This window comes from Phaethon aethereus (assembly GCF_964289735.1).
Source record: "Phaethon aethereus genome assembly, chromosome: 5".
Taxonomy (NCBI): Eukaryota; Metazoa; Chordata; class Aves; order Phaethontiformes; family Phaethontidae; genus Phaethon; species Phaethon aethereus.
Genome location: NC_138579.1, coordinates 39351327 through 39365259, shown reverse-complemented (window position 1 = coordinate 39365259; position 13933 = coordinate 39351327).

Below are 13933 nucleotides of genomic sequence, written 5' to 3'. Positions count from 1 at the left end.
CGATTAAATGCAATGAACCAGAAGGATGTAACCAGCCACTCCAAGCGGCAGACGGAGAGACTGGGCTATGGTTTGAATCAATAACTTGACTGCTCAGCACTCAGTCGATAATTCTCTCCCCGATGCACAGATGATGAGAGTTTCCTCATTGCGTATTACTTCCTGCTGCATTACAGACAGCACACATCCCAGCCCGAGGGAAAAAAAGAAGAGTGAGGAGAGCCAGAGATCAGGAGCACAGAGAGGCAGGAAGAGCTCAGAGGGAAAGCTCCCAGCAATAACATCAGCCAAAATACCTCTGCACCAGAGCCAGCTCGGAAGGTTGTTTCATTCAACATTGCAGCACCCCAGGCAGAAATCAGGGAGAGACGGACGTTCTGCTGTCAGGCATCTCTTACCCTGACACGTACCCCCAAAATCTCGTGCTTGGAGACAGGTTCTTCTCGTTTGTCCTGAGGAAGAGGGGAGCAGAGTGGGTGGGAGCCAGCAAGATCACTTGGCCATCGGAGCCTCCCTTGGCCATCGGAGGCTTTTGCTGTGCCAGCCTGGCACTGCCCACCCGGGTACAGTTCACATCGCTGCAGCGTCCACGCCGCACGCCTCGCTCAGCCTTAAAGGGCCATTGCTGATCAGAGTTAGGGCATCAAAGCTCTGCCGGCCTGCGTGCCTTGTTGCATCTTGGAGATGTGGCAAGCACAGCCTCTGCCCGGCCCCTTGGGTACCAGGTCCTTCTGGGCCACGGCATGGAGACAGAGGAACATGTCGCACAGCTCAGGTGAGTCTCCGTTCATCTCCTGTTTAGTGCTCCCACAAAAAACTTTTTATTCTGGTTCCCCGAGTCCTAGTTCCTCTCTTGAAGCCCTCCCTCCCTGCGCAGATGCAAAGAGTCCTCCAAAAGAACCCCTGTCTTTTGTAATCCCCACAGGAAAGCACAGAGCAGCATATTGTTCCCTCCTGCACCCTGCCTTCCCTCCAGGATTAGGATTTGGGGAAAAACTGCCTGCGTTGTGCCTGGTAAAGGGTCTGGAGTTTCAGGGTATCATATATCCAATGCAGACACACACATGCCATGAGGCAGCTGCTCCCATTTTAACCGGTGCCATCCTGCGTGTGTTGATTTCAACGCTGTGACTGCCGAACGCCAGCCCTTCCCAGCGCAGTTGCTCAGAAGCGACAGGCTGCAGACACGCCGTCCTTCCTCATTCCCAGAGGCCAGAAACCTGGGACGTGCCATAGGCTGGGTCACAGTGCTGGACACGGGCCTGCTCCGCTTCACCTGGTCACAGGCACTTGCAAAGCGTCTTGAACGGAGGAAAGGCAGACTGCCCGCAGGCTGCCATTAAGGGAGAGGGCGGAGAAGACACGAGAGCGGCAGCAATGCCTCCATCTCACTGGAGCCCCAACTCTTGGATACAACCCTGCACTGCAGAATCACACAGAATCACAGAATCACTAAGGTTGGAAAGGACCTTCAAGATCAAGTCCAACCATTAACCCAACACCACCATGTCCCCTAAATCATGTCCTGAATGAAAAAGAAGAGAAGCATTAATGCTGTAGTGACCATTCCATACACTGCACTGCAAAGAAAATACTACTTATAACCAGGGTTTCGGGAGAGGGAAAAGTTTCCCTGGAATTACGTTGCATAAAGGGTAACAAGGATTCTGGGCCCAACAACATCACCTTAATTTAGAAATATGCAGTGAAAAGCCACAGAGCTCCCATGTGAGGATGATCCAGTGCCCCTGCCATTGTACTGCACCAGAGCTGCAAAGATCTGATAGCAGCGACCTGCAGTCAGGAAAAGCAGATTTTCATCCTTTGCTGCTTTACTTATTTTTATCTTGCATAGACCAAGAGAGAAAAGAGGTCTCTAGCTTCAAAATAAAAAACCCCTGAGATATTGTCTCCTCTGGAGACCTCTAGGACAAGCAAGGGACTGAGTAGTCACAGGAAGTTTTTAGAGTGGGCAGCTCCAGGGGAGGGAAAGAGCGACTTGCTTTTATCAAGTGACCAAGAGTTAAACACGGGCAGGAGCCAGAAAGAGTAGGGCAGTAAGCAGCAGTGGGGTGAATTTTGTAACTACTGGTGTCTGGACAAAGTAGTTTGTAATAACAGTGGTTAACGTTTCCTTTATGTGTGTAGTAATCTAAATGAGTTGGGGGCCTGTCTGAAGGAAAGAGCAGGAGAGCAACACAACAGGTCTAAGCAACTTGCCTCTGTCAAACAGAAGGAAACGGCGTAAGGGCCACCTTAAAGGTTTTTCAGTGTTACTTCTGTCAGATGCAAAACTTACTTCAACTGGCCAGGAACTTCAGGATCAAAAGAACAGTGCCATAAAACCCATCCGGGAAAAGAGGGTCAACCACAGCGTAAGTAGGGAGAGCCAGGTCCTGCAGAAGTGCCTTCTCCAAGTTCCAGGAGACAGAAATCTTTAGGGAAGCACAGGTAAACAAGTAGATTTGTTTTTTGCTGTAAGATCTTGGTGAAACCTAACAGCCCAAAAGCACATGGATTTGCATTTAATCTGGGAGTTCACAATTTCATAAGAGCAGAGGAGAGAGACCCGAGTATACAAGACCTTAGCAGGACAACCGCGTGACACCATGGCAAGAACAAAAACGCAGTTGTAGTCTGCACTAGAAGTGAAGGCAGACATAAGCCCTTCTACCAGACCCACACAAGATCCTTTCTGCACAGTTCTGGCAGGACAGATTCCCTGGCCCTGAAGAGATGCAGAAAAGGACCTGAGGGATGATCACAGGCATAGCTAGCCCACAGTACAACAGGAGACTAAAAGGACTTGTTTAAATGAGAGTGAAGGGGAAAATTTGACTGTGCTCTAGTTTCAAGCATTCTTTCCCCTGTTAATATATTGGTAAAGGTCGGTGCTTGCAATAAAACAAATAGGTCTAAATCACCCATGAACAAATGAGAAGGTGTGTAGCCATCACAGCAAGGGAGTTGAGGAATCACCTCACACCGAGCAGCAGAGGCGAAAAGCCATTACTTGGTTGGATCCATCACATACACAGCAACCTGAGGTGGTTGTGCCTTCCAGGGATACGGATTAGGCTCACTTTCATCAATCCCTTCAGTGACAGGGAAGAATGCTGAAAGGAACAGGAAAGCACATCTGATCAACACATGGCTCAGGGGCTGGTGCCGTCGTCAGAATTTTGGGTTTTTTGACCACGGGGCAGTTTACACGGCACCGGGCCTCCTTGCAGCTGATGGAGTGCAAGATCTGAATCTTTCCAACTCTGCAGCACCATGCCCACTGAACCATGTCCTGAAGGGCCACGTCCACACATTTTTTGAACACTTCCAGAGATGGTGACTCCACCACCTTCCTGGGCAGCCTATTCCAGTGTTTGACCACTCTCTCAGTAAAGAAATTTTTCCTAATATCTAGTCTAAACCTCCCCTGGCATAACTTGAGGCCATTTCCTCTCGTCCTCTCACCGGTTACTTGGGAGAAGAGACCAACACTCACGTCGCCACAACCCCCTTTCAGGTAGTTGTAGAGAGCGATAAGGTCTCCCCTCAGCCTCCTCTTCTCCAGACTAAACAACCCCAGTTCCCTCAGCCGCTCCTCATAAGACTTGTGCTCCAGACCCCTCACCAGCTTCGTTGCCCTTCTCTGGACACACTCCAGCACCTCAATGTCCTTCTTGTAGTGAGGGGCCCAAAACTAACACAGTATTCGTCATCATAGGCCACCCTCCAGCTGGAAGATGTTCCCTTTCGGTTTATGGATGCGCATACTGGTTAACCACAGCTGATGAGGAGGCTTGTATTTTTTTTTTTTCTTCAGTGAAAAGTTTTACATTTATGTTCTAGACAGCCTTACAGTAGTACTTTATGCAGCAAAGAACAAACTAATCCTTGGGCTGGGGCCAGGAAATCAAGATTTGGATCAGAGTTGCCACAGAGTTGGAAAGATTCAGATCTTGCCTCCCGGTATGGATTCCCTTTCCTCTTATAGCTTCTGATAGGGTCTGTAGCCATTTTCAACCCAGAGAACCACTAGCAGTTATGGGAGGTATTAGCAAGTGCCTGGAACAATGTGGAGAAATGAAAAGAAAGTCCAGCTCAGGTTTCGTGTACAATATATCATTCTTGCAAGGATAAAATGTCGCACATACCTATCCAAATGATGCTCCAGCTTCCCAGATGTACAGTTGTGTGTGGAGGCTATTTTAAATAGAACAAAAGCAACCGCCATCAATCCATCTCTAGTATGACACATTGACAGATTATGTTTCTTTCGCACGTGATTAGGTTTTTAGTGTCAGATGGGAAGTCAGAGCTGTCCTGCAGAGCTGAAAGAAAACAGTTATTCAGCAAACGGGCATTAAAGCGAAGAGCCTTTGTAGATTTATAACCCCATCTGACATCATCCCTTGGTGAGAATCACATGGTCTCAGTGTCCTGTTCCAGACAAAGCCCTCCACCAGTCCCAGCCCTTCAAACCCACACAGCTTCCATGCTGTGGATATAGCACCACTTCAGGACACGTACAGGAAGCCAGAAAAGAAGATGCCCTTTTACTGCAGCAAAGAGATCCGATAGCAGCAGCCAGCCCAACAGCCTTGCGGACAGTCAGCACTCACAGAGTGGCTTTTGGGGGGGCGGCTCGCTCAGGGACTGACACCATGGTCAATGACTATTTCTCTCAGCATCTAAAGGAAATAAAAAAAAAATTAATTCTTCTAAGAGTTCTCTTCTGGAAGACGACTCATTCACTCTGGTGCTTTTTTTAAAAAAAAAAAGTTTCTGCTAAACAGACATTTTTTAGGGACTTTAGAATACATCAGAGTGGTCAGCTACATTTGAAAAAGCTTCCTCCAGAAGATGGCCCGTAGGCTTCCTGCAATGCACCAGTTTCTCCCCCATCAAGCCTAAATACCACGAAGCGATCACATGGCCTAGGTAAAGGGAAAACCCTTAGTACCGCAATAGCTAAATAGGCTGCTTCCCACCAGCAGCTTGTTCAACAGCAGTAAATAAACATAGCTTTGCTTGTTTTCTCTCTTTTCTTGGATTACGAGCCCAGCAGCACACGCTCCCTTCCCTTCCTCCGTGGGGAAAGGCGGTGCTGCGTGTCCGCTGCTCGGGCAGCCCCACCGGCCAAACCCCAGACCCGTTTCTGAGGGGTGCGCAGCGGCCGCGGGAGCCCTCCTCCTCGCAGGGGTGGCTGAACCTTGGCGCACAGGGACAGGCAAGAACAAACCTTCCCCCAGGAAGGTTTTACAGCAGTGTTCAGAGCTGGTAAGCTTGCAGCTAGGCATGCACGTCACCTGCGTGTCTGTTCACCCTTCCTAGAGCATTTTGCCTTACACACGACTTACCTGCTTGCAGTCAACATTATTCAACTCCATCCCAAAAGTGACAGAAGCAACAGCAGAGAGTTACCCAAGACGTGGTCTGACCAGGGGACGCAGCTTAGTGAGCCGCGCGCGCAGCGCGGGCTACATAAAGGCCAGCGCAGCAATTTTAAAAGACCTTCTTGCACATCGTACCCCGTGGTGCCAGGACGCTCAGAGGTCTGGCAAATAGATCAGAGGCAAGGCTTCGACCAGTTATTCTGAGGGCCAGCACAGAGTTCCAAGGTGCAATTGCTTAGTCAGTCCTGCTAATTTTGAGCACAGAAAAAGCGTTGCCTTTGTAAGGAGGGCACCAAAGCAGGGTTCAGTACGCTGAGGCTCAGTTTCCAGCCCTGGCAGTGTCCCTACCTGCCTTGAGCATGTAACTTGATTTCTCTCAGCCACAGCTCCTCACCTATGACACCGGTACTAACATCGTAAGGATACATATACTCATGCAGCAACTTAGACACAATGGCCAGCCAAAAAAATCCTGCAAAAGAGAAGGATTTGTTGGAGTTTCCTTGGCAGAATAATGGGGTGGTGTGGGAAATATAGTACCTCTACACATTAACAGGCAAACAACTGGAGCACCATCAACACTTAAGATCTGACAAACCAGTCCAGCAAGAAGTAGGACATTGACTGAGATCCAGGGCTGATGGCTGCCCACTCTGGAGAAGCACAATTCTTTGCTGTTTCAAGACCAATCAGTAGACCTGAACTCTCGCTCCAAGTTTCTAAAAAAAGGTTAGGTGCAGGACTACTTTCTACAAGGTGTTTCTCAACTGCAAAAGTTTAGATACTGATTGCAGTCCACTAATTTCTACCCACTTTGTTCCCTTTGATCAAAAGAGGGAAAGAAGTCATAGGCTTAACTGCTAAACAGTAAATACATATCCAGAAAACAGGAATGGCTAAGTCATGTTTTTATTTAATCTGAAAGTCTATAAAATGCCCAGAGCATGCACACAGAGACCATAATTGCTCTTGGGAATGCTGAATGTATACACTTTACCCTTACCATTATGACCATTGAAGGCAAGGCCTTAAAAAGCTAAGGACACTACAGTTAGGACTTCATTCAGGAGTGGAAACTGCAGGGACCACACCATCAATGTTCTTCACACCCTTCACCTGTAGGTTCTGCTATACCCCTCAGCTCTAACCTGCAGCAGCCTCCACTCCAAGTTTCTCTTTCTTTCCTGGTCCTGCTCACAACCACTCACTGGAAGGTCAGGGCTCGTGCTGCATGCGTACACAGGACAGGAACAAGCCATATTTCTTGCCTCCTTCCTATCCACATTCTCAAGTGGTTATCTAAATACGGAGGGACAAAAATCTGCTAGTGCCATCTATCACAGCAGGAGACCACGACAGCTCTGCTGCAGACCCCGTACAGCGAGGAGAGCCATCAGCCAGATGAAAGATAAACTGCCTGACAAGCAAGGACAGCAAGAGTACTGCTGTCCACAATATACAGCAGGCTAAGAGGGCCACCTCCTCCCTCCCCCATCTCCATTTACCCTCCTGCGAGCCGTCCTCCCACGCAGCTTTTGCGGATGAGGCCTCTTTCGTACTGCTGACATCCAGGCTGCAAGGAGAAGCACGGAAAAAACTGCCAGGCAGACCCGTTGCTTAGCCCTCCACGTGCACTGAAGCACGCTCGCATGAAGCGCCTGCAACAGAGCAGATACCAGGAGTACAAAGTTTTGTTCAAGATCGCACATCCCTCAGTTCCGCTGTCAAAAACAGAAAACAGAACGTGGGAAAACTACTGCAGTCCTAAAATGAGTCGCGTTTTACTTACAGCTTTGCTCGCTGGAGGCAAGCAAGGAGAGCTTGACTAAAAGGTGTTATGGCAAGAGTCATTCAGGTTAGTACCAAGGCTTGTAAGCAGGGTTTTTAGCAGCCCTCTTCAGCCCAGCCCAACGACGAGTACTTAATTTAAAGTATTTCTTCAGGCAGCAGAGGCCCATTAACTTCCACAGACTCCAACACAGACTGTGATCATGTAAAGTAATTACCACTTCAGACACCGGATGGGTGTACAGGCACAGAACAAGCATTATCCCCCTTTCTAACAATCTCACCTCGCCTTTTAGGTTTTCTAAATACTATATAGGCTTGGTGTCAGTCATCAGGATACAGCTTACTTTTAATTAGCTCTACAAGTTTTCTGAATGAGGCAGTCTTCTTAACCTCTAGACATCTCAGACAAGAGGGAGAAGTGCTGTGACAAAGAGGGTGGAACGTTGCGCAATTCCGCCTGCAGGGATATTTGGATAAGGCTTGCACATATCAGTAGAAGAATGGCTTAATTTGTAAGCTGGAACAATAGATGACAGCTCATCTTCTTGCTGCTGTGTTCATCCCTAATGAGTGTCTGATAAAAATGCTGATGAAATTTTTTTTCCTTAACAAATTAAGGAACACTCTACAGCCGTTATCAGGAAGCCTGCAACACCACAGCTCCCCAATTTTTAAGTTTTTAGTGGTAACTCTTGTAACATAAATGCACCCAAAGCACTTCCTCACGTTTCCAAAAGGATTTACAGCAGACTGCAGTGGGTAAGCCTCCAGTTACTGAGATGACATTTTTATTAAACACACTAAAGGAATGCTAATATACTGCATAATGCTTCCCTATCAAAACTGAATTTTACTTGCCGAAAGAACAAGAGCTTATCTGGCAAAGTATTGGCTTCCCATCCTTACTGCCTTGCATCTGCCTGTAGTAGCTATAATAGCAACACATTCATTTGTTTCAGTTCTCCTACTGACTTTACATTAATCGTATTCTCTTGTGATTAAGCCAGCATAAAGAGATTACATTTTTTCCTAACCACACAAGTCCTATGAACTGCCAGAAAAATCAGAAGTAAGCAATTAGCTCAGAAGATTGCTTATTGCTTGAGTGAGATAGCTAAAACACTAACTGTTAAAAGTGACAAGATCTTAGATAAGTCTGTAGCTTGCAACTGCAGGAGGAAAGAAATAAATCTTTTTTTTTTTTAAATGAATTGCCTATAATTAGTTATTGCTTATAATCATCTCCACCAAGGGTATCTCTTAAATGGATGCATGAAAACTTTGGGAATGCATACATCACCCATACTGTAAGAGCATCATTCCCCTTTCTCTTTTCTGAAAATGTATGTCTGAAACCCAGTCCTGCTTACAGGGCAGCTGGAGAGCATGGAGAGCAAGAGTATCTATGAACTGTGTCAACTCAGCAGCTATATAGGAGGGATCTCATCAATGGATACAAATACCTGAAGGGAGGGTGCAAAGAGGACAGAGCCAGGCTCTTTTCAGTGGTGCCCAGTGACAGGGCCAGAGGCAGCGGGCACACACTGAAACAGAGGAGGTTCCCTCTTAACGCAAGAGAAAAAGCTTTCTGCTCCAAGGGCAACGGAGCGCTGGCACAGGCTGCCCAGAGAGGTTGCAGAGTCTCCCTCCTTGGAGATATTCAAAAGCCCTCTGGACATGGTCCTGGGCAACTGGCTCTAGGTGGTCCTGCTTGAGCAGGGGGGTTGGACCATGTGACCTCCGGAGGTCCCTTCCAGCCTCGACCACTCTGCAATTAGTGCTCTAGACTGCATTCAGTTAGTGCCTTCCCACCATGTGCTAAAGAGCTTTGCACACTGCCAGGCACCAGCCCCGCATCCGGGAGGTGAAGTTGAGTCCTTGCTTACCTATCGGCAAGCTGCTTAAGCGGTCACCTCACTCACCAAGATTACTTTAAACCATCAAAATCTCCTGCATTGCTCCAGCTGATAAGTTTTATCACATGAGGTCAAGTGACAGAGTTTCAGACCCCTTACTTGCAAAACCCACAGATCTAGGTACAGATGTGGAAAGCCTACAGGTTTTTCAGTCCCTAAGGGACTGCCCCGTGACAGGGAGTCAACTTCCTAGTTGTTCCTTACTTATTGCAAGGATCCTGACTCCGATTCTTGTCCTTGCACTAAATCCTGGTAGCAGCCATAGGATGCTGCAGTAACAGCAGCTTTCTTCTACAAAGCCTTAAAAAGCATACACACATCAGGACAGAAACCATAACTTACATAGGCTTTGACAAAGACAACCACCTTTCTGTTTCTTTTACACAGCATTTACTCCCACAATGTATTTTAAAATGCTAACTCTAGTCCCAAGTTTGGTAAAGTAACACTTTTAGTCAGAGGTGTCTAGCTGTGGCCATTCTTTTTAAAGTTGCATCTTTAAAAAACAAACAAACAAAAAAAGGAAATTCAGTGTTTTATATGAAAAGGTTGCCCCTTCTACAATCACAGCACACAGTGTGCAACTCATTGGATTTTTTGAGAGTCTTTTAATAAAAACCACAAACCCTAAAAATATGGCCTAAAACATCTTATAGGAAAAACACCCGACTGTCCAGCAAGTTTTTGCTCAGATAACAAAACATAATTAAGTTTGAAAGCTCTCATCATATCCCCTGCCTGAGTGCCTCTTAGAGACAACTCCTAAAATTTGATTTCCAAGTATTCTTTGCAACTCAAAATTATGTCAGAGACAAACAAAACCCTTCCAGAGAAATCCAGGAGTCTGAGAAGACAATTTTTCTTCATAGCAAGAACACAATCGTTATGACAACCACCACACCTAGCATTAAGGGAAAACTTAGGTAGCTATGGCTTAAACACGGGCTTTCATTTCATCAGAAGCTGTGGGAAGAACGCTAGCTGCCTTCCAGAAAAAACTGTGTCAGTAGTGAAGACTGAGAGCAATACCAAGGAGCTGTGCGCAGGTAAGCGGAAGGATCACGGGGCAGTCACAAGGAAAGCCGAGCTGTGACACTGAGCCCGACAACAGCAAGATGAGAGGGAAGAAAAAAAAAAACAACAAACGAAACCAAGCAGGGGCAGGAAAGATTTCACTGGCAGTTTTCCCCCCATAACACAAGAACAAAGAGCAGGCTAGGGCCTTCTCCAAAGTAGAGTCACTCACATCTTCACATGCCTATTTAATGTTGACTTTTAATCCAAGTCGCACACAGGCACATATAGATGGGTAAGGCTACTTTGTCACAAAGCCTCCAGAAAGAATGGAGGGGCTTTGTGTTTGCATTTTGGGTTTGGGGCTGACAAGATTGCTTTCACTCCATCCTGTGCTTTCAATTTTCTTTAGCACCAACACATTGTCCAGTCTTTTAACGGTGACCTGGAGCAACCCTGAGCCAATCATCTCCTTATGGCCCTCCAAAGAGGTCTCTGCCTTGTAAAGCTTCAGGGATGTCCCTGGGGTAGGATGGGGGCAGAGACAGCTTCAGGGCAATGCCAATCCCTGAACACTCCGTAGGAGACAGAAGTTGTCAAATGCCCCTTTCAAGCATAGCTGTCAAATCATTTCTGTATTTGTACCTCCACACCCATTCACACTCATGTCCAAATCAACCTGCTAGATGTCCTCCCAACACAGTTTCACTCCTCAGGTTTCCAAGAAGGCTCTCAGACATTACAAAGAAAAGCAGCAAACACACTTGTACAAAAACAAAGGGTACTGTCCGCACTGCTTGTGTCCCATTTAAGACTGTCATTTCTCTTTGTCGGAGCTGTCACAAAACCCCATGCAGTAAATGACAAGCCAACTTCAAAGCACTGCACCTAGTAAAAATTTAATATCATAAAACAAATTGAAAACGGCAACATTATTTTAACCATTCACAATTAAAGTGGAAAAATTATAAGGCAGCCGTTCATGGAATGATTTTGTGTACAAATGGTTTGGAAAAAAAGAGACATTAAAATTACAGTTCCATACATGGAGTCAGGTAAACAGCAATGACCACGCAATGTTTTTCCCTGGAAAGCCAAGGCTGCTGAGAGATGTAATAAAAGGACAGTAAGAAAAAAAAAAGATATTTATTTTATTTTCAAAAGAAGTTTGAGGTGAACAGGAATCTGAAATTCATCATAAAACTTTCCCATCATACTGCAACCACTCCTACTCCTTCTCCTTCCACCCCCAAAAGAATATAAACACACATCCCTCCTCTTCTTCCCAAGTCCCAGCACAGAATGGGAAGGGCGCAGCAGCAACACTCATTCCACAGCATCTCTCTCTTATTCTGCATAAAGCCAATACCACATGGACACATTTGCTACTGTCAAAAGCTCCTTGAAGGCTCTGAACTAGTTCCTGAATAAACAGAGTAGTTTTCCTGGGTCTCTTGGATAACATTAGCCTTTTACACAACCCACCTGGAAATGGTTCTTTAAAGTCAACAGTGGGTTTCTGTGTTTAACACCTGGCCATCTGACATGCCACAACTATCAAAAATTCCTATCCTGCTGTGACAGGTCCACCATCCTCACTTAAGTTAATGTCAGTGCAGCTTCTGCATCTGTCACCAGGTGCTTAAAAAAGACGTATTTCCCTTCTTTATATAAGGAACAATAATTAGAACAGTAGGGAAAGTACTGGGGATCAACGGAAACAGCTTCAGTCCAATTCCTATGGCCAATTAAGAAATCATTAACTGAAAAAACAGCTGATGAGAAAATTATAGATTTCCTAGAGGCATTTACAGACGGAAAGGGGGACGTGCCTTGGTTAAAACATTACCTGCTAGACCTGCTGCCACCTACCTCACAATAGAAAACACAGGCAGAGATGGCTATTACAGAGAAAGTACGAGGAATTTGTTTGCACCAAGGTCCCCTGAGGAGTAGAAAATGATACCAGATGGCCCTGACTACATGTAGTGCTTGGATTTACTGTGACAGATGGGGAGATAGGTAAAAAAAGGGGATATGATCAAATGGACCATTTGATTTAACTCATTAAAATACTCTGCCTCAAGAAAATAATCTTCCACGTGGAACTAACAATTTGGAAAGGTTTGATCATTCAAAATTTTATATTCTCCTCATCAAATAACCAAAAGCTTCCTTAGTCACTGCCATTTCAGCTACAGATTTGAAAATAAGATTTCATCACAGAGATAACAGAGGCAGCCAAAACAAAATGCTACTGCTACTTCTAAATGGGGGGGGGGAAATCACAGAAGTCTTCTATCACTTAACCAAATGCCAAACTGAAAAGTACATGTTATCAGAATTTTTGTGCCAATTTTAAGTTGCCAATATTTAATTTAAAATTCCTCACCTGCTGCTATAACTTGGCTGCCCCAGAAATTGGAAACGAGCCGAGGGACAGGAGAAAAGACAGACAAGACCTCTCAGGAGTGGCACCTCTTATGATTAATACGCCGTGAAAAGGCTGGCTGTCACATCCTCATCGATACACATCCGTGTAAGGTACTATCCACATGCTCCAACAGTGGAACAAAAGGCATGAAATGAGACCTTACCTACATACCTCCCTAAACCATTGCTATTGTGATACACAAAATGAGGCTGAATGGGAACACAGTCAGGATGCCAGCTTAACTAGCAGGGCAGGGTGCACGTGCAAAGTGACAGATGACAGTTTAAAGAAAAAAACACCTACTGTTCTACAAAATGTAAGCATCTGATGCTGCACTAAGCTATCTCCTGGTTCTGCTGCAGATCTTGCAAACTCTCCAGCTTTTGGAAACAGTTCAGTTATGTGGGAAGATTAAGCAAAGTAAAATACTGAGATTATTAAGGAAGAAGGTAATTAGGGGGCAATAACAAAGAACACTGGGAGTTCTGGTGTAAACATCCCTGTGTATCATTCACACGTGTCAGTAACCTGTATCACTGAACTTTTTAAAGAGGTAACTTACTAGTTGCATATGTATGTTGTAAAAAAAGAAAAAAGGTTTAAGAATATGTAGGACAGGATCTCATCCATGTCACTAATTTTGCAGTGGCTTTTCAGAACAGAACTAATTTTTGAAGGTCTAATGTAAAAAAAAGCCTGTTTAGGCCTGATATACTAATTCTATCCAAGAATACTGTTTTGTGGGAAAAGATGATTTCTAATAATTCTGCACTGATTTTATATAGTAAAACACACAAATGAACAAGTACTCCTGGGGATCAATATGACATTCAATCCTGGGATACACCTGTATTGTTACAAAGCCAATGGACAAAGCAACCAAAAAGACCAAAAGCCAGGCCATACCTGTTACTGAACTAGTAGACAAACAGGACAATGACAAAAATATAAAGAAGTTAAGAGGCACAATGGCCCATGTAGTATAAGCAATAAATGTAACGAAAAACAGACACACTCATTCAAACGGAAACAAGAAGCACTTCAATTAAGAAGATATTTCAAGCCTTGAAAATCCATTTAAAAAAAAATCAAAAGAAAAAAATATTTGGCAATGTTATCTTTAAAAAGTGCAGACAGAGCATATCTTAAATAGGGTACGGCATTAAAAAGTTTTCCCCTAAAGAAAGAATTTTGAGTCTGTGCATGTCAAGCATTCCTGTTTTCAATGCACTACAGTTATTAAAGTATAATATATTTTGCGTAAGAGAAATGGTGCTTGACAAGAGAAGGCTGTGCCTTGGAAAAGGAAGGATCTTTTATTACTCTTCTGCAGTGAGAGGCATCAGCAGTTGGCAATAAGTCCTCCACTAGATTCACCAAAACTA